The following is a 20,455-nucleotide window of genomic DNA, read 5'->3' on the forward strand; positions in this document are numbered from 1 at the left end:
ACCAAGTTAAGAATCTCATTAACAGGTATAGTATTATATTCCACATGTGTGCTGACCTGGTGCACTGGGTGGCATGCTAGTATGAGTGACGACTAGCACAAACAGTGGTGGTGAAATCAAGCTAGTGAGCATCTCCGGGTAGAGCAGTGATAAGTGGATTGCTCTAACAACTAAATGGAGAGATCCTTAGTGACATTTTAAAATCAAGTGGTGATTAAAAACAGGAAGAGTTACAGCCATTAAGTATATTGTCTCGGACACCACTCACCTAGAGGTCTATGGTAACTTGTATCAACAGTTCCTGGCGGGAATGGCATCAGTGAGTAAAGCCTCTGTTGCTAAGGCTAGTTCAGAAAGAAAACCATGGAGAAGTAAAGCAGACCAAAAATATATAATATATCCTCTGATTGGTGCTAATACACAACATCAAGTGTTTAATGTCTCCCGGGTTGAGGAGCTAGGGACCCCTATGAGTTTCATGCATATCGTATAGGTATCAAAACAAACACATTAAGTTTCATATTGGGTCTAAGGTGACACTCATTTGTGAAGTGCCGGCGTCCCCCGGGGTTTAGACACTGCGAGTCATAACTCTAAAGGGCAGGACCCTGTGGGGATCTGTGTCGCTATTGCACTAGGTGACAGAGTGCTAAGCTAAAGTCCTAATCGTTGTCGAGTCATATAAGATATCACTCCCCAAGGTTAAAGTGACCACGTGGGCTCCAGATCTCTTAATGCTGCATTATGTGTCAGCGCTAGCCCATGTCTCGGGTGATGAATCACTAGCAGGGCAGCACTCGCGCTCTGCGGGATTTCCTTTCCTTTGAGGCTCACTTACTTGATTCTCCCGTGCCAGCATCGGAATGCCTACCCTTCTCCGCCAGGAACGGATAGTGCCGTCTGGTCCGGCGGCTGTGTTTGTTATAGTGACGGGGATGGGCGGGTTGGGCGTGAACGCTGTACGTTGCGGGTCATGTGGTTTCCCTAGTCTGTAGGGCGGCCATTTTGAAATGGTGCCCAAGACGAGTGATTCCTATGGTGCCCAGGTTTTACCATCAGGTCACGGAAATCATGCCGCGTTGTTGCATGTGTGGTTGGTGTCAGCGTGGGAATATTATTCAGAGAATGAGGCAGTGTTAACTGAATTTGTAAAAATTATAAAAATTATTGTTGGGGTGCGATTGTACACTGTTAGCCATGTGTCTTCTGGTATATTAAGGCAATTATCGCGGCCATTTTATAGTGGAGTCGCCAAAGACAATTCTTCTGCTATTAAACTGCTTTAAAGGGACACCAGTAATAACACTGAGCGGTGGATGTTGGGTTGGGTGGGAAATCACTTGGTCTGTTGTAGGGTTGGGGCCGCCGGGTGCCTTAGTGTATATTCATACGTGTATGTACGAGTACGCCTGTGGAGTGCTGAGTGCTCGCAGTAGTCACTGTATACATTTTAGTGGGGCATGGTACCTTATGCAGGGAGGCAGGGCTACAGCTGTAGTACATGATCTGCCTTCAAAGGGAACTCCAGGGGATGTCTTCATTGAGTCCCTTCTTATCGGATGCCAGACGATGGATCCATCTTTGTTCCCTATAAAACAGGTTCCGTTTTGTGATGTTTGGGCTTGCTTCAATGATTAGCCACTTAAGGGAATCGGCTGTGTGATTAGTCTCAATTTAGTGTTTACACATTTTGGTGTTTGATTTTTTACATCGGAAACTACTCCGATGTTCAGAGATGCGTAATTTGATGGGTCTGGTGGTCATCCCCACATATTGGAGACCGCAAGGGCACTGTAGTAGGTATACACAATTAGCCGTGTTGCAGTTTGTGTGTCCCCTTATTTCCCATGTAAAAGAATCTGAGAGTTAAACAGTCTTGCGTGTGGTGGTAAAGGGGCAGGCACTACAGGTGCCACAGGGATAGTGGCCTTTCACTGGTGGTACCTGCCACAAAGTGGTCTGCAAAGTGGTGATGCGTTTCTTGGGCCTAGTATTGATCAGTATATCCTTGATGTTTTTGGATTGTTTATAGGCAAATCTTGGGGAGTCCATGGGAAGTTCACCCGAGATGAGGATTTGCCAGTGTCGTAATATGATCCTCCTCAATCCATTTGAGGCTGGCGTGAAAGTAGTAACGCAAGTCATTGGCTAATTTGTTACTGGTGGTCGCAACCTGTGTTCTATGAGTGCGCCTCTGTGGTTATTCTGCGCTCTTTTCCTTGCTTTTGCTACCTCACTGTGTGGATACCCTCTTTCAGACAGATTTTTGGACAGGATGTCGGATTGGGTTCTGTACTCTGGTAAACTACTACAGTTACGCCATACCCGTAAGAATTGTCCAAAGGGTAGGTTGGAGCGGAGTGCTTTCGGATGGTGACTATTGTAATGTAGTAGGCTGTTACGGTCTGTGGGTTTTCTGAACATACTCGTACTTAATTGGCCATCAGTGAGTCTGATTGTCAGGTCCAAAAAGGAGATCTGTGTAGCTGAGGCCGTCATTGTAAAGTTTAAGTAGGTGTTCAATGTATTGATCCACATGAGAAAGGTATCAAGAGAGTCACGGGTACCTGCCCAGAAGATCGAGATGTCATCGATAAATCTCCTCCACAGTATGATGTTATTGTGGTAGGGATTGGTGATGGGATCGACGTGTTTGCTCTCGAAGTCAGGCATATAGAGACACGCCACAGAGGGGGCAAAAGTACTCCCCATAGGCGTCCACTGGGTCTGGTGGTAGAATTTGCCCTTGAATTCAAAGAAGTTTTCGGTCAGTGCCAATTCGGCACATTCCATGATGAAGGCCGGTGGTGTTGGCGAAGCCCAAGTCACGGTGTTGAGTATTTTCTCAATAACTACTAGGGAGGCCTTCTGGGGGATGTTAGTATAGAGGGCCTCAACGTCTAGAGTGACCAGGAGATCAATCTGAGAGTTCCATTGGCCGGTGTCCAGAAGACGCAGGACATCGGTAGTGTCCTGAATATAGGACGGGATGTTTTTCACCAGAGGTTGGAGGAAGTGGTCACAAAATTGTGATAGTGGCTCCAGGATGGAGTCAATGCCCGACACTATTGGGCGTCCAGGTGTAGGGGTCGTCTCTTTGTGTATTTTTGGGAGGGTATAGAAGTACGGAACTCTGGGGTCTTTCTTGGTCAGAAAATCCGCCTCCTTTTGAGTGATCCATCCCTCGCTCAGGGCCGACTCGACCATTCCAGTGATGGTACGAGTGAGACGTTCAGTGGGGTTGACTGGTATAGGTGTGTAATACCGACCGTCTCCCAATTGACGGAGGCACTCAGTTTCATAGTCGCTGGTGTCCATAATTACAGTGGCGCCCCCTTTGTCTGCCTGCTTGATGGTTATCGCTGGATCGTTAGCTAGACGATCGAGCGTTTCTAGCTCCAGTTTAGAGATGTTGTGATAGTTGTTGTAGTGGTCGAGTGTGGCAATTTCTTTGAGTACTGTTTGTTCATATGTCAGTACCTCGTTAGGAACCATCCCATTATGTGGAGTAAAGGTGGAGGGGTTATGAAGGCCGGAGTCTTCAGTTGTCTCGCTCTCTCTTCCATCAAAAAAAGCTTTAAGTCTTATCTTGCGAAAAAACTTTTGTATTTTGCAAGTTTGTTTGAAGTGATCAATTTTGGGTGTGGGGATGAAGCCAAGTCCCTTCTCCAAAACTTTTTCCTCTAGTGGAGTTAGTTGGTGTGCCGAGAGGTTAACCACTAGACTCATTTTCGTGTGGTCTTGCTCCTGGTGTCCATCCCTTGGGCCTGAGGGTCCTCCCACTGTACCCTTTTCTCAGGCGCTTTTCCTCTCCTTCGCCCGCGCCCTTTGCCCCGGCCTCTGCCTAAAAAAGGCTGGTTGTTACCTTGTGGGGCGAATTGCGGAGGGTACTGTGAGGCATAAGGTGATGGTGGATGCAGGAATTGGGGATAGGGCCAGAATGGTGGACCCTGGTAAGTGTTTTGTGGGGGGTATTGGTGTCCACCTCTACCTCCTCGTTTGCCTCTTCGTTGTTGTTGCGGTTGCCAGTTGTCGCCGCTAGAGTCGCTGCCACTGTTGGAACCCCTTCTTGAGGAGGCACTTGAGTCCGAAAGGTAACCTGCACCCGGTGGGACATAGTCTTCTTTCAGGTACGGATAAACCTTTTCTTTGGAAAAGCGTTTGATATCTTTTTGCAACTTATTGACCTTTTGGTTCATTAAGTATTCTTTATGTTCAGCCAGTTCTTTGTTTAATTCGGCTAGTTTTGTTTTAAAGCCAGGGTTGGGGACAGAGTTTTTTAGCTTGCTTTCGGCGTCTTGAATACGACTTAACAATTCGTCCGCTAGGCGTTTGGCTGTATTCACGATGAGGATCAAAAGGTCATAAGTGCATTTCCATGATATCTGTGACCATTCGATTTTGAATTGGCCATCCTCCCAAAAAATTCTAGGAAAATTTTGTACGATTAGGCCATTTGGAGCAATCTTGGCTTTAAAATATTCAGCCATCAAGGCTCCATGGAGGGTGATTCTCACCCACTCTCTTTTAAGATCTGAGAGTGCTTGCCAGTCGGCTGTGTTACTCCCAGTGGCTGACTCTATTTCTATGCCGAGGATAGAAGGTGTCCGAAGTATAGCTGCTGCATCTTCCTCTCCGAAACTCAAACCGTGTCCCTCCATCTCGTGGGGGCACAAGGGGAATGAGACGGGGACTAAAACGTAAGTACGTGATAAATGTGACCACCCTATATGTGGATGGTAAGCACACCTTCGCAGGAATAGTAGGAGGTGTTGATATCGGGGGATAGAGCTAATCTTACCCACCTAAAAACTCCCACGGTGGTTAGCCGTGCTTGGAATTGTATTCACAAAAGGGGAGAGAGAGGAGATCTAGATCGATCCGGAGGGCAGAATTACCACTTAAGAGAAGTGGAAGGTCCAAGCCACAGTTATTGCCCTCGTAATGTATGCGACAAAAGGAGGTACTGGGCTGTTCCTAGGGTATGAGTGCAGGTCAGAGGTATGTGGATGTAGAATGGTGGTTAAATGGTAACCAGCCAATGGGTATCCATGTTGTTGGACATAATGGCCTCACACACCCTTGCAGGTGTCATGCTTCATCATGGGCCTGTGCTCCTCGTTGGGTGGGCGGTGCAATACCCAACGGGCTACACCTCAAAAGAGGGGCTCTTTGGCGGAGATCTTTTTTCCAACTGCCCATGGGTGAAGTGTGGGTGAGGGGCCAGAATTGGTAGTAGACGGATAGTGAAGTTAAAATAGCGCAGGAGTACCAGAAGGAACTTTATTCTGATGGTCCCATGCGTTAATTAAAAACAATAGTTAGTCAGGGAGTTATGGAAAGTTATGTTTTCCGTACTCGAGACTATACTACAACGTGGTGATAATGGTCGACATGTTTCTCGCGTTGGGTGTGATTACCCGCGATTCATCAGGACCTAAAGAGTTACTATCTACTGTGTTTCTGATCTACCTAAGTATCAGTGTTCACATCAAAGAGTATGGAAAGTACCTGTTTATACAATGTTCCAAGCCTGGTATAGGAAACAAAGGGGAGAACACCAAGTTAAGAATCTCATTAACAGGTATAGTATTATATTCCACATGTGTGCTGACCTGGTGCACTGGGTGGCATGCTAGTATGAGTGACGACTAGCACAAACAGTGGTGGTGAAATCAAGCTAGTGAGCATCTCCGGGTAGAGCAGTGATAAGTGGATTGCTCTAACAACTAAATGGAGAGATCCTTAGTGACATTTTAAAATCAAGTGGTGATTAAAAACAGGAAGAGTTACAGCCATTAAGTATATTGTCTCGGACACCACTCACCTAGAGGTCTATGGTAACTTGTATCAACAGTTCCTGGCGGGAATGGCATCAGTGAGTAAAGCCTCTGTTGCTAAGGCTAGTTCAGAAAGAAAACCATGGAGAAGTAAAGCAGACCAAAAATATATAATATATCCTCTGATTGGTGCTAATACACAACATCAAGTGTTTAATGTCTCCCGGGTTGAGGAGCTAGGGACCCCTATGAGTTTCATGCATATCGTATAGGTATCAAAACAAACACATTAAGTTTCATATTGGGTCTAAGGTGACACTCATTTGTGAAGTGCCGGCGTCCCCCGGGGTTTAGACACTGCGAGTCATAACTCTAAAGGGCAGGACCCTGTGGGGATCTGTGTCGCTATTGCACTAGGTGACAGAGTGCTAAGCTAAAGTCCTAATCGTTGTCGAGTCATATAAGATATCACTCCCCAAGGTTAAAGTGACCACGTGGGCTCCAGATCTCTTAATGCTGCATTATGTGTCAGCGCTAGCCCATGTCTCGGGTGATGAATCACTAGCAGGGCAGCACTCGCGCTCTGCGGGATTTCCTTTCCTTTGAGGCTCACTTACTTGATTCTCCCGTGCCAGCATCGGAATGCCTACCCTTCTCCGCCAGGAACGGATAGTGCCGTCTGGTCCGGCGGCTGTGTTTGTTATAGTGACGGGGATGGGCGGGTTGGGCGTGAACGCTGTACGTTGCGGGTCATGTGGTTTCCCTAGTCTGTAGGGCGGCCATTTTGAAATGGTGCCCAAGACGAGTGATTCCTATGGTGCCCAGGTTTTACCATCAGGTCACGAAAATCATGCCGCGTTGTTGCATGTGTGGTTGGTGTCAGCGTGGGAATATTATTCAGAGAATGAGGCAGTGTTAACTGAATTTGTAAAAATTATAAAAATTATTGTTGGGGTGCGATTGTACACTGTTAGCCATGTGTCTTCTGGTATATTAAGGCAATTATCGCGGCCATTTTATAGTGGAGTCGCCAAAGACAATTCTTCTGCTATTAAACTGCTTTAAAGGGACACCAGTAATAACACTGAGCGGTGGATGTTGGGTTGGGTGGGAAATCACTTGGTCTGTTGTAGGGTTGGGGCCGCCGGGTGCCTTAGTGTATATTCATACGTGTATGTACGAGTACGCCTGTGGAGTGCTGAGTGCTCGCAGTAGTCACTGTATACATTTTAGTGGGGCATGGTACATTATGCAGGGAGGCAGGGCTACAGCTGTAGTACATGATCTGCCTTCAAAGGGAACTCCAGGGGATGTCTTCATTGAGTCCCTTCTTATCGGATGCCAGACGATGGATCCATCTTTGTTCCCTATAAAACAGGTTCCGTTGTTTGATGTTTGGGCTTGCTTCAATGATTAGCCACTTAAGGGAATCGGCTGTGTGATTAGTCTCAAGGTAGTGTTTACACATTTTGGTGTTTGATTTTTTACATCGGAAACTACTCCGATGTTCAGACATGGGCTAGCGCTGACACATAATGCAGCATTAAGAGATCTGGAGCCCACGTGGTCACTTTAACCTTGGGGAGTGATATCTTATATGACTCGACAACGATTAGGACTTTAGCTTAGCACTCTGTCACCTAGTGCAATAGCGACACAGATCCCCACAGGGTCCTGCCCTTTAGAGTTATGACTCGCAGTGTCTAAACCCCGGGGGACGCCGGCACTTCACAAATGAGTGTCACCTTAGACCCAATATGAAACTAAATGTGTTTGTTTTGATACCTATACGATATGCATGAAACTCATAGGGGTCCCTAGCTCCTCAACCCGGGAGACATTAAACACTTGATGTTGTGTATTAGCACCAATCAGAGGATACATTATATATTTTTTGTCTGCTCTACTTCTCCATGGTTTTCTTTCTGAACTAGCCTTAGCAACAGAGGCTTTACTCACTGATGCCATTCCCGCCAGGAACTGTTGATACAAGTTACCACAGACCTCTAGGTGAGTGGTGTCCGAGACAATATACTTAATGGCTGTAACTCTTCCTGTTTTTAATCACCACTTGATTTTAAAATGTCACTAAGGATCTCTCCATTTAGTTGTTAGAGCAATCCACTTATCACTGCTCTACCCGGAGATGCTCACTAGCTTGATTTCACCACCACTGTTTGTGCTAGTGGTCACTCATACTAGCATGCCACCCAGTGCACCAGGTCAGCACACATGTGGAATATAATACTATACCTGTTAATGAGATTCTTAACTTGGTGTTCTCCCCTTTGTTTCCTATACCAGGCTTGGAACATTGTATAAACAGGTACTTTCCATACTCTTTGATGTGAACACTGATACTTAGGCAGATCAGAAACACAGTAGATAGTAACTCTTTAGGTCCTGATGAATCGCGGGTAATCACACCCAACGCGAGAAACATGTCGACCATTATCACCACGTTGTAGTATAGTCTCGAGTACGGAACACATAACTTTCCATAACTCCCTGACTAACTATTGTTTTTAATTAACGCATGGGACCATCAGAATAAAGTTCCTTCTGGTACTCCTGCGCTATTTTAACTTCACTATCCGTCTACTACCAATTCTGGCCCCTCGCCCACACTTCACCCATGGGCAGTTGGAAAAAAGATCTCCGCCAAAGAGCCCCTCTTTTGAGGTGTAGCCCGTTGGGTATTGCACCGCCCACCCAACGAGGCGCACCGGCCCATGATGAAGCATGACACCTGCAAGGGTGTGTGAGGCCATTATGTCCAACAAAATGGATACCCATTGGCTGGTTACCATTTAACCACCATTCTACATCCACATACCTCTGACCTGCACTCATACCCTAGGAACAGCCCAGTACCTCCTTTTGTCGCAGTCTCCGGACTGCCTTGTCTTGGTACAGTCTTCGGACTGTCTGGTGCAGTCTCCAGACTACCTGCCTTGTCTTGGTACAGTCTTTGGGCTGTCTGGTGCAGTCTCCTGACTGCCTGGTCTTGGTGCACTTTGTATGTAGGCTGGCTGTTGGATTCCTGTTGTTTGGTGTGTGATTGCTTTCTTGTGAACAGTGACTGTGTCTGATGTTAAGATGCCCTGTCTTAGTAAATTGTGGTGTGTGGCGTGCCACTGTTGTTCTGCCAAAGCTCGGCTGGAGGAGGCATCCTGCGCCTCCGGAAGTCACCCCGAGTTTCGATATGTATACCAAGAATGGCATTGGCCCTATTATGTTTAGTACATTATGGCACAAATATATGAGGGACAATGTTGAGAAAAGGGATCAGGGCCAGACTGGCCATAGCAGGCACAGGGCATTTCCCCGGTAAACCGCCAGGGTGAGGGCTGTTTTTTTGCCCCTGTGGGCCATTTTTCTTACTGGTGTTGACAATATCAGCTCCCTGTAACAAGATCAGCCCAAACCGGTCCTAGCAAACAGCTCGGCCGCACCCCCTTTCCCCACCACCGGGAGGCTGCTGAGCAGTTTGCCAGGACCGGTCTCGGTTCCTAGTTCAGCCTTGAAGGGGATGCCATTGTGGAAGAACTATTGGAAGCCCGGCCCCCTCCTCCCTACGCCCCACAGAGGATATACCCTGTTGTTCCGACATCTCAGTCTTCTGCCCCTCCTGTTTCTGCATCTGGTTCCTCTGTCTCAGACCCGGCTGCTTCTGCTACGGCTCCACCTGTCCCCTCCCTGGCTTCACAATTTTCTGTTGCAGTATCCGTAGGTCCTCCTGCTGCGTCTGCTGTCCCCGCATATGTTTCTCCCCTTCTCTCACCCCTTCGACGCAGTCATTGCTGACATTGGCACACGTCCCGTCATCAATTGTGTCTTTTCCGGACATTTCATCCCCGACACCAGTGCGTGGGTTTGACCCTGGTTCCAGGAAGGTCACTACCCACGCCACATAGCTCCACCTGATTGTGCCCGTGTTTCACCCTCGCTGCTGCCGCGAGTTTTTGCCAGTCCTCTGCCTCTGTTTTTCCCCATCCACCTGCCTGCCGCTTTTTCTTCACATTTCACTCTGCTTCACATTTCACTCTTCACTGTATTCCACTTCTATTGCCTTTATTCCCTCTGTTTTCTCTATTGCCCTATTGCCTTTATTCACTCTATTTGCTATTGTTCCTATCTCTCTGATGGTGGTATTCTGCATTCTTCCCATTCCCGCTGCTGTGTCCAGTGTAGCCCTCCCCCTCGCTCGCTCATTTGCTCCCTGTACCCACTTCCCAGCTGGCCAAAGGCATGGTTAAGGCAAGCCCATCTGCGCCCATCCGTGCGTGGACCATGTCCAGCACCAGACTCCCTGGCCACCGCAAGAGCCACGACGCCCGACCCCGCTACAACACCAACATCCTTCATGAACTCAACAATGGCTGATCATCCACCTGCTTCCAGGCCACCACGAAGCTCACTCACAGACCCTTCACCTGCCAGAGCTGCAGCTTCACCAGCCACTGAACACCTGCATGTCCTGCCCTCCCCACCAGGGCAGGTTGCAACCATCTCAGATGGATATTACTCAACACCCGCTCCATCCACAAGCACGCGGTCGAACTCTGGGACCTACTCAAGTCATCCTCCCCGGACGTCGGCTTGCTGATGGAGACCTGGATGAACCCCTCATCGGCACCCTACTTTGCCATAGCCATTCCGGAGGGCTACAAGATCACCCGCAGGGACAGCACCAACAGACCGGGAGGAGGTATCACCATCGTCCACAGGAGTACCCTCAGAATCTCGACCAGCACCGAAGACACCCTCAGCACTGCCGAACATCTGCACTTTCAGAGCCACATCGATCCCAACACCACCCTCAGAGGAGCCCTCGTATACAGACATTGTCAGCCCGCACGCCCTGGCCTCCACAGACTGCACCCTCCTCGGAGACCTGAACTTCCACCTTGTGAACTCCAAAAACAGCAACTCAACCACCCTGCTAGACAACCTCACCAACCTCAGGCTCAAACAGCTTGTCACAACACCCACCCACTCCACCAGACAAATGCTTGACCCCATCTTCTTTGCCAGCAACCATGTCACCTTCAGCCATACCGCCAAACTCCACTGGACCGACCACCGCTGCATCCACTTCTCCTTCGAGAAACACACCACGCACAACCACCCTCAATGAATCCCCCACCACAGCTGGAACAAAGTCACCAAAGACCAGCTAATCACCACCCTTGCCTGCGACCCACCAACTGACCACACCGACACAGATTCCTGCAACCTCAGGCAATGGATTGACGACTGTGCCAACACTCTGGCCCGATCAAGAAACACTCAAACAGGTGCACAGACACAAGGGCCAGCTGGTTCAACACCGACCTCCAGGTATCCAAGCAGACCTGCCAAAGACTTGAGAAGAAGGGGCGCCACGAACAGACACCTGACAACCACGCAGCCCTCAAGGACGCCAGCCGCAAGCATCATCCGAACCGGCAAAAGGACCTCCTTCAAGGAACGCATCAACAACAACTCGCACAAACGCAAAGAGCTCTTCAGCATCGTGAAAGAACTCGCCAACCCCAGCTCAGGCTCCAACGACATCCCACCGTCGCAAGACCTCTGCCATTCCCTAGCCAACTTCTTTCACCGCAAGATCACAGACATCCATGACAGCTTCAACACCCAGACTCCCCCAACAGCCGCCGACACCGCAAACTCACCACACCCCAGCCGCACCAACCTCCTGCTCTCCTGGAACCACATCAATGACAACAACACCATCAAAATCATGAACACCATCCACTCTGGCTCGCCATCCGACCCCTGCCCCACCACATCTTCAACAAAGCAAGCTCCATTATTGCACCCCAACTCCGGAAGATCATCAACATCTCCTTCAAGACCGCCACCTTTCCGGAGAGCTGGAAACACACCGAGATCAACGTCCTACTCAAGAAACCCAAGGCAGACCCAAAAGACCTTAAAAACTTCCGGCCCATCTCCCTGCTCCCATTCCCGGTGAATATCATCGAGAAGATTGCCAACAGGCAACTGACCCACTTCCTCGAAGAGAACAACACCCTGGACTCGTCCCAATCTGGATTCCACAGCAACCACAGCACAAAACCATCCTCTTTGTCGCCACCGTTGACATCAGGACCCTGCTGAACAATGGCGAAACCATGGCCCTCATCCTCCTGGACCTCTCGGCTGCCTTCAACACTGTCTGCCACCACACCCTATGCACACACCTCCACAACACGAGGATCCACGACAGAGACCTGGACTGGATCACCTCTTTCCTCACCGGCAGAACCCAGAGAGTCTGCCTCCCCCATTCCGATGCAAGGCCACCATGATCACCTGTGGCGTACCCAAAGTACCATCCCTCAGCCTGACTCTTTTTAACATCTACATGGCACCGTTCGCCAACATCGTCTGATCACACGAACTCAACATCGTCTCATACGCTGATGACACCTAGCTGATCCTCTCCCTCGCCAAGGACTCCACCACTGCCAAAACCAACCTCCACAAAGGAATGAAGGCCGTTGCGGAATGGATGAAGAGCAGCCACCGGAAACTGAACTCATCTTCGGCTTCACCCCATCAGTCTGCACGACTCCTGGTGGCCGGCCGCGCTGGGAGCTGCACCGACACCCACTGACCATGCACGCAACCTGAATTTCATCCTGGACTCATCACTATCTATGACCCAGCAAGTCAACGCCGTCTCCTCTTCCTGCTTCAAAACCCTCCGCATGCTTCGCAAGGTCTACAGATGGATCCCCACCGGAACCAGAAGGACAGTCACCCAGACCCTCGTCAGCAGCAGGTTGGACTACGGCAACACCCTCTATGCGGGAACCAAGCCAAACTCCAGAAAAGACTCCAACGGATACAGAACACCTCCACATGCCTCATCCTCGACATACCCCACCACAACCACACCTGAGGGGCCTGCACTGGTTCCCCGTCAACAAGAGGATTACCTTCAAGCTCCTCACCCATGTTTACAAAGCACTCCACAACGCCGGACCAGCATACCTCAACAAATGACTCACCGTCTACACCCCGAACCATCAGCTTGGCTCCGCTGACCTCACCCTCACCACCGTTCCACGCATTTACCAAACGACCACCAACAGCAGATCATTCTCCCACCTCGCCGCCAAGACATGGAACACCCTCCCCAGCCACCTGCGACAGACCCAAGACCTGCTGACCTTCAGAAGACTTCTCAAGACCTGGATGTTCGAGCAGTAGCAGCACTGCCCCCAAGCGCCTAGAGGCCCTTACTGGTGTGCAGTGCACTCTACAAATACTTGATTGATTGATTGATTGGATGAGAGAAATTGGGCTGCAGCACAGGAACAAATGGGGCGGGTGCTGATTTGGTCAGATGTGGGGGATGAAGAGAAAAAGATGGTAGCTGATCAGGCCGCAGTGGGCACAGAATTCGATCTATAGTGTAGAGGACGTGTGAAGTGTGTTGAAATAGTTTGAGCCATTTGTACAGCAGCATGCTCTCAAGCATATGTCGGCTACATTAATAGGGTTGTGGGAAGTGTTTCAGAGGTATGGCACTACAAATATTATATGACATTCGTGACCGTGTATACGCTACTGATATGGACCATAATGATGTTTTTAGTAATGTTGCGAAGATGATTGTTTATTGGAGTAGGCTGCAACAGGCAAAACTGACGTTTGTGTCCCAATTCCTGATGGGGGAGGTTCACCCTAATTTCCATCCTGAGATCCCAGAACGGTATAATGCGCAGGATGTCATTGTGCAACAATGGGTGGAGGCCCGTTTCCAGGAACAATAGGTTTACACTCCATGGAAAAGGAGTGAGCTGTTAGCCCTCAAGAGTCAACTGCCGGACACTAGGAAAAATCCAACTGAATATTACAAAAAATTAATGGAGGCAGCCTCATGAAAGGTGATGACGCTGGCCGATATAGAGATGTTTTCCAGGTTGCTAGTACCAGTGGCTATATGGAGGCAGGTGCATACGCAGGACCATGTGGTGGAGTTGGGGGGTACTTGGAATGAGATTAGGGAATGGGATCAGGAGCAGAAACCTGGTGAGAAGCCTAAGGCTGAAATACTGGCTTTTCCGGGTGGTATCATCACTTACATGCATTTTCTCCTTCTGCCCAGACGAGTAGATTGGGACAAGTTAACGGCATGTCATCAGAAGAAGGATGAAAGTGTGTCAGATTTTTTCACTTGATTTGAAGGGGTGTTTCTGGATTTCAGTGGACAAGATTTTTCGGTGGAATGCGGTGTCTGGTTGTTTGTTAACAGATTTGTTACAAACCTGCTTCCTGAGATCGGGACTCAGTTGCAGGCTTCTGAGAGCACCTGGACTACCTTCTCCCCTTCAGTGATATTGAGTACGGCTCAGTACTATGAGCATAGGGAAAACGAGGAGAAGGAGGAGAATAATAATAAAGAGTTGAAGACTAAGGTACTAATGCAATAGGCAGCAAGGGGTGCGGTAGAGGACGCGGCACTGGTCCGGCTCAACGGTCGCGTGGCACAGGCAGAGGCGGCAGTCCGGTGGGGCCAAACCAGTGTGTGTATGTAGGAAGGAGGGGCACTGGTGGAGTGAGTGTCCGGACTTGTTGCAGAAGGTCACAGCCCAGAGAGGTCGGGTGCAGGTGGAGGCGGTCCTGGTGAGGGTGGCCACGATTAGTCTCAGGGTGGGGCATCCTTGGGGTCACTCTGATCAGAATTATTTTGATGACCCCCGGGGAGGCAGTAGTATCACAACAATTATGATCTGGATGAGGCATCAGGGATATCCTTTAACTAGGATGGCCACGGACAGGGTGAGGGACCAGTTCAAATACCTGTAGATCAGCATGGTCCTTATGTCACGGCGGATTTGCATGGTTCACCTAAGAAGTTTCTGGTGGATAAAGGTGCAAAGCATAGCTCTGTTTTTCGTTCACTGGTCCATGGGGCAATGCTGTCTGGCCATAACAATGTCTTGGTAGGTTTTTCAGGCATACCGGTTGTGAGCCCCATCTCCGAACCCCTTGCTTTGACTATTGGCCCCTTCACTGTAGACTCACCATTCAACAAATTGGGGAGAACATTTATTAGGATTAGACTTGTTGAAAAGGTTGAATGCCACAATTTCCTGTTCTCCAGATGGTGTTTATATGACAATAGGAACATATGTAGCTAGCACCAAACAGTGTTTTTCAAAAGATGCACCGCTTCCTCCTGAATTTAAAGATGTGCTGCCCACGCTGTGGGAAACAGGAGATACGGATGTAGGGTTGTTGCAAATTCCACCAGTCTCTATTACGATTAAAGAGAATGCTGTGTCACCTCGTGTTCCCCAGCACAGAATACCACAGGCGGGCAACAGGCTTTGTTGCAGATTATAGAGGATTTGATCAAATCAGGGGTGGTCGAGGACACAGTTGCGAATGTCTGTAATAGCCCTAATCTCCCTATCCTTAAAAAGACACCATTGGATTCCCCTAATGCTCAAAATGATGTCTATCGCTTTGTGATTGATTTACGGGAGGTTAACAAAATAGTGGACCCTCAGTTTCCGGTGGTGCCTTACATTCTGCCCTTTTAACAATGATTCCTTCTACAGCCCAATTCTTTTCTGTGATTGACCCGAAAAATGCTTTTTTAGCATCCCCATCCACCCAGATAGCCGGCACCGTTTTGGTTTTACATTGACTGGCGTTGGGATCGCCTAAACAACACTTTGCCAGTTCCTAAAAATATCTTGTTGCTGACCTCGTTCTGGCGCCTTGACTCCTGGGAACTTTGCAGGACCACCGCAGCAACTCGGCGGACCCGCGTCGCGGGTCCTGCAGCGCGGTTTTACCGCAGGAGCTGCTGCAGTTGGAGTGGGGCTCTCTGTTGCTCCTGGCTGACGGCGGATACCGGCAGGGCTGCGAGTTGAAGCCAGGGACTCCACGGACCAGGAGTCCCTGCGTGCCTGATTTGCTCCACCTGGGCTCCTCTCCCTGCCGGCCCCGCCTACCCGCCAATTACATTCTGCAAAGGTTACTTTAGAAGGTCGTGCACACGCTGCGCGTGAGCGCGCGTGAGCGCCCGGGGCTAAGCCCGGGCAAAGGGCGGGCCCTCTAAGGCCCTCATAGGCCGGACAAGGCTGGGCTGGGCCTACTCTCTTCAGTCTATTGTCTGCACACTGGACTATTATTTGCCTTTTTTACTTTCGTCTTCTAAGCCTTGTACCCATAGCTTCTTGTTATGCCTTCCCCGGCTGCGGAGGGCACCCCTATGAAGCTGGGGGAGTCAAAAATGGGACTTTAGATAATTATTTCCCTCGGGCTGTGGGAGATGGGGATAAGGAAACCACTTTGACCAAGCTCAGGGCGGAGCGCAGACGTTCTATTGAAAACCTGAAAAATAGGCCCCTTGGAGATAACTTTATATCACTTAGTGGGAGCCATCCTTATTGGACGACGTCCCCCTTCTGCTGAGGGATTGTACCAATAACCCCATTGAACCGACCACTAACGTTACCTCCCCTATTAGCCCAAGTTGTGTGACTGTTGATCTAATTACACAGCCCCCACCTGCCATTAAAGTCAGGAAAGCCAAACCTAAGCCAACTCATGTGCAAGGGGTACACGGCCCCCCACCTAATAAACGCAGGAGGAAGTCGAGGGGTGGCCAAGGAAAAACTAAAACAAAAATTCCTCACTCTGATTTTGGGAGAACTCTAAACCCCCCCCCCCCAACTACTGAGAGGTTATTGGAAGATGTACATATAACACCGCCCGAAAAGGCTACTATTACAACCGATTTGGCTGATGCCACGGTAAATAACGTTACCAATGTTCCTCTTTCTGTTGTCCCGCTAGGAAATTTGGAATTTTTGCTTAGGTCACTATTATTTCCGATTAGTGAGAGCATTAAAAAGGTTGAGATTAGACTCACTATCCCGGAGGCTACATTAAGCAGTATGAAATCTTCGGTTAGCCACCAGGGTAGATCTTTCGAGACTAATCCCCCTCCCATTGTCCCTCCCAACTGCCTTAATAAGCCAGTTAGTTTGGCATCCCCCTTGGCGACCACTCCGGCTCCCCTCCCACAACCCCTTATGGCTAATTTAGCCCCAGTTCATCCACGAAAATCTAATGTTCCACCCTCGCCAGTAGGCCTAGCTCCCCCTATGCCAATCACTGGCAGTATTGCTCCCCCACCCCCAGTGAAGCCTGCTACTAGACCCCGTAGACCCAATCTTCCTCCAGAGGCAAATGATTTTACGATAATTATGGCCGGTGTTCCCCCACTTGAAGTGGGCGAAGGCGAGAACTTTTGCTTATTGAAAAGTAAGGTCATCAAGTGGTTGAATTGGAACCGACCCCTTCCGGCCTACCTTAACAATGAAATCATTATGGTGAGAAGGGTACCTTGGGTGGGTAAAACAAACAAATCTATAATAGGGGATTGCATCCTGGTGAGTTTTCGAGACGCTGGGACTGTTACCCATATATGTCAGGGGAAGAACAGATCCCTCGAATCTACAATCCAGACTCTACAAGCGTCATTTTTCTTCCCTCCAACCCCTATGTATCTTGATCAAGCCCACGACAACTGGACGAGGGTCGACCGGAGGGGTAGAAACCATGACTTTAAGGCTCGGCCAGTTTTTCATCGTCCGGTGACACCCTTCCATAACTTTAATCGATTTAGCTGCCTGAACGGACTCGAGGGGGTTGATTGACATATGGATAGATATACCAACACAAGGGGAAATGAATGCCCAGGTGCTGTAAATATAGGGGATTCAATATTGGAATCCGGGCAGCAAAACCCGCTGGCACTGCAAATCTCACCTAGTAGGGCTAGGGGGACTGAGGCAAATGAGATTATGGTTATAGATACTGAACCTATATTGGGAGGAAATGGGTTGGAACCTGGCCAGGTGGAGACTGTGGAACGATTTGGGCTTAATGGGGGAACAAAGCATGTTCATGACGTAATGAGAGCCATTTCCTGGAATATAGCAGGTTTGGCAGCCAAATTTAATAACAAAGAGTGGCGCAACTATATTAGCAACTTTCACATAATTAACCTCCAGGAGACATGGGCCCTTGAAAACAGCAACTTTCACATCCAGGGGTACAAATGTTTTTTCGTCCCGGCACAAAAAACGAGATCGGGGAGAGCCATGGGAGGACTATCTATATATGTGGATTTAAACCTTCCGGGCAGTTGGTCCATTACGGACCGGAATTCACACGCTATACAAGCAGTACGGTTTAATGGGAAGGGGCTAAGACTAACTGTTTTCAATATTTATAACAACAGGGTAGGGGGAGACCACACTTCATTTGTAGGAGAACTACATGACAGATTGGGTCAGGAAATCAGGACTAGGAAAGCGGGACAGGTACCTGCTCTACTGGTCATGGGAGACTTCAACTGTCACCTATGTTCGGCATTGGTGCCAATAGATGCAGAGTGGTCTCATTGCCCCGCAGAGAAAGGGCCGCATTTCTCGCACACGCCGGAGGGTCTAGCTTTTAGTAAACTCCTTCTCAACCACGATCTAGAGCACACTATTAATATGATGGGTGTGCAGAGGGATGGTAGTTTACCTCCAACATTTAAGGGTAGAGGCTGCTCCTCTTTTATTGACTACATTTTAGTTTCTAGACTTCTAATAAGTAGAGTCATCAGCGTAGGGATAGAATGGAGCACTTTTAGTGACCACAATCCCCTTGTATAGGAGTTGCTGTATCTGGCGGGTTCAAGAAGCAGATACCATGGCACAATCACAGAGAAGGTAACAGACCAGGGAAGGAGATTAAGGTGGTCCAAAATAGACGGGGAAACCTTCTATAAATCCTTGATGGACTCTGGAAAACCCGCCATGGATGACTGTTTAGATATGGGTGTACAAGGTCCAAGGTTGCTCAAAGCATTTGGCCAGATTGCTGACCTTATAGACGGTCTATTAAAAACCAGCGCGCCCATAAGGAACCAATGTAATCCACGCTGGTTTGATAGAGATTGCTCAAAGGCTTTGAGGGAGCTCAAAATCAGTCTCAAAAACAAACCAAGGGACATCCTACAAATTGCTATGTGTAGGAACAAATATAAGAGGGAGACTAAGAGGAGGAAATTAGCTCTACAGGGAGAAGCGTGGGCAGACCTAAGAGAAGCGGGGGAAAACAGGGACATGTCCGGGTTTTGGAGAATTATCAATCAACCAACTTTCCAGGAAAATAATGCCCCAGAGATAGGATCAAACATCCTACCAGAACAGTGGGTCTCTCATTATAAGGGGCTGTACAATCACGAGCCAGGCCCAACTGAAGAGTATGTAGGGACTTCACACCAGGGCACCACAGTAGTGTTTTCCATTAAAGAGATTACTGCTGGAATAGAGGGCTTGACAAAAAACAAGGCCCCTGGCCCGGACGGGATCCCCCCTGATTTGTTTCTGAGCTGTGTAGAACTGTGGGCCCCCATAATGACTAGGGTTTTAAATACTGCCATTACTTGTGGTTTACCGCCGTCCTGGTCAAAGGCAATAATCGTCCCTATTTTTAAGAAGGGCAACAGGGACGATCCCCAGTGTTATCGCCCGATTTCTTTAATTGATGTGTCTGCCAAACTCCTGGGAAGGGCGATCCTCAACAGATTGTCCGAGTGGACCGAGGAAAATAACATCTTTTCGGACACTCAGTATGGATTCAGGACGGGGAGGTCCACTAGTGACCAATGCCTGAACCTCTATATGCTGACTGCCAAATATACTTTGGCCAGCAACGAAGCCATCTATATGGGGTTCATGGACTTGGCAGCGGCATTCGATCATGTAAATAGGGAGAAACTCTGGGTCATGATGTCTCTTATGGGGATTGAGGTTGACCTAATTAATATTTTAAGGGAACTCCATAGTGATACCTCTGCAAAAGTCAGATTTAATAGGGAGGGTGGGCTGACCGATTCATTTCCCTGTAAGAGTGGGGTACGGCAAGGCTGTATTCTTGCCCCATTTTTATTCTCACTCTATATAAATAACCTGGAGCAGTTCTTGTTAAATTTAAAAACAGATTGTCCAAGGGTGGGGTTGCGTCATATCCCCGTACTGCTCTATGCAGATGACGCGGTCCTGCTCGCACGTATGCCTAGGAGCTTACAGATTTTGATTGACGGATACGTTAAGTTTATGGGCTCTTTAGATCTTTTTGTCAATCTGGGCAAATCATATGTGTTGCTGGCTGGTAATAAACCATGCACCAAATTTACGTACACGATAGGAAATCATAAAATAGAAGAGGTCAAAACATTCTCCTATCTAGGTTTAATCTTTGACGGGTCTTTACAATTTAACTCCCTGGTTGAGGAGCGTTGTTGTAAAATGATTGCTACTAATGGTGCTATTGCAAGTTATGGTAGGAGGGTAGGAAGATGGAGCCCTGAACAGGTGATGAATCTGTATAGCTCCATATGCTGCTCGAAAGTGATCTATGGGGCAGAGGTATGGGGCTTCGTCAATACTGTGAAAATACAGCGGGAAGAAAATAAATATTTAAGAACCATCCTGAGAGTACCCCCAAGCACCGCTGGCTTCATAGCACACAGGGAACTGGGGAGGCCTTACCTAGAAGATCTGGTAAAACTTAGACCAATAGTGGCCTGGTTAAAAATTTGGGTCAACCCCGAGGCGTCTCTGAGCAGGGAAATTCTA

This window comes from Lissotriton helveticus, chromosome 6 (assembly GCF_964261635.1).
Source record: "Lissotriton helveticus chromosome 6, aLisHel1.1, whole genome shotgun sequence".
NCBI lineage: Eukaryota > Metazoa > Chordata > Amphibia > Caudata > Salamandridae > Lissotriton > Lissotriton helveticus.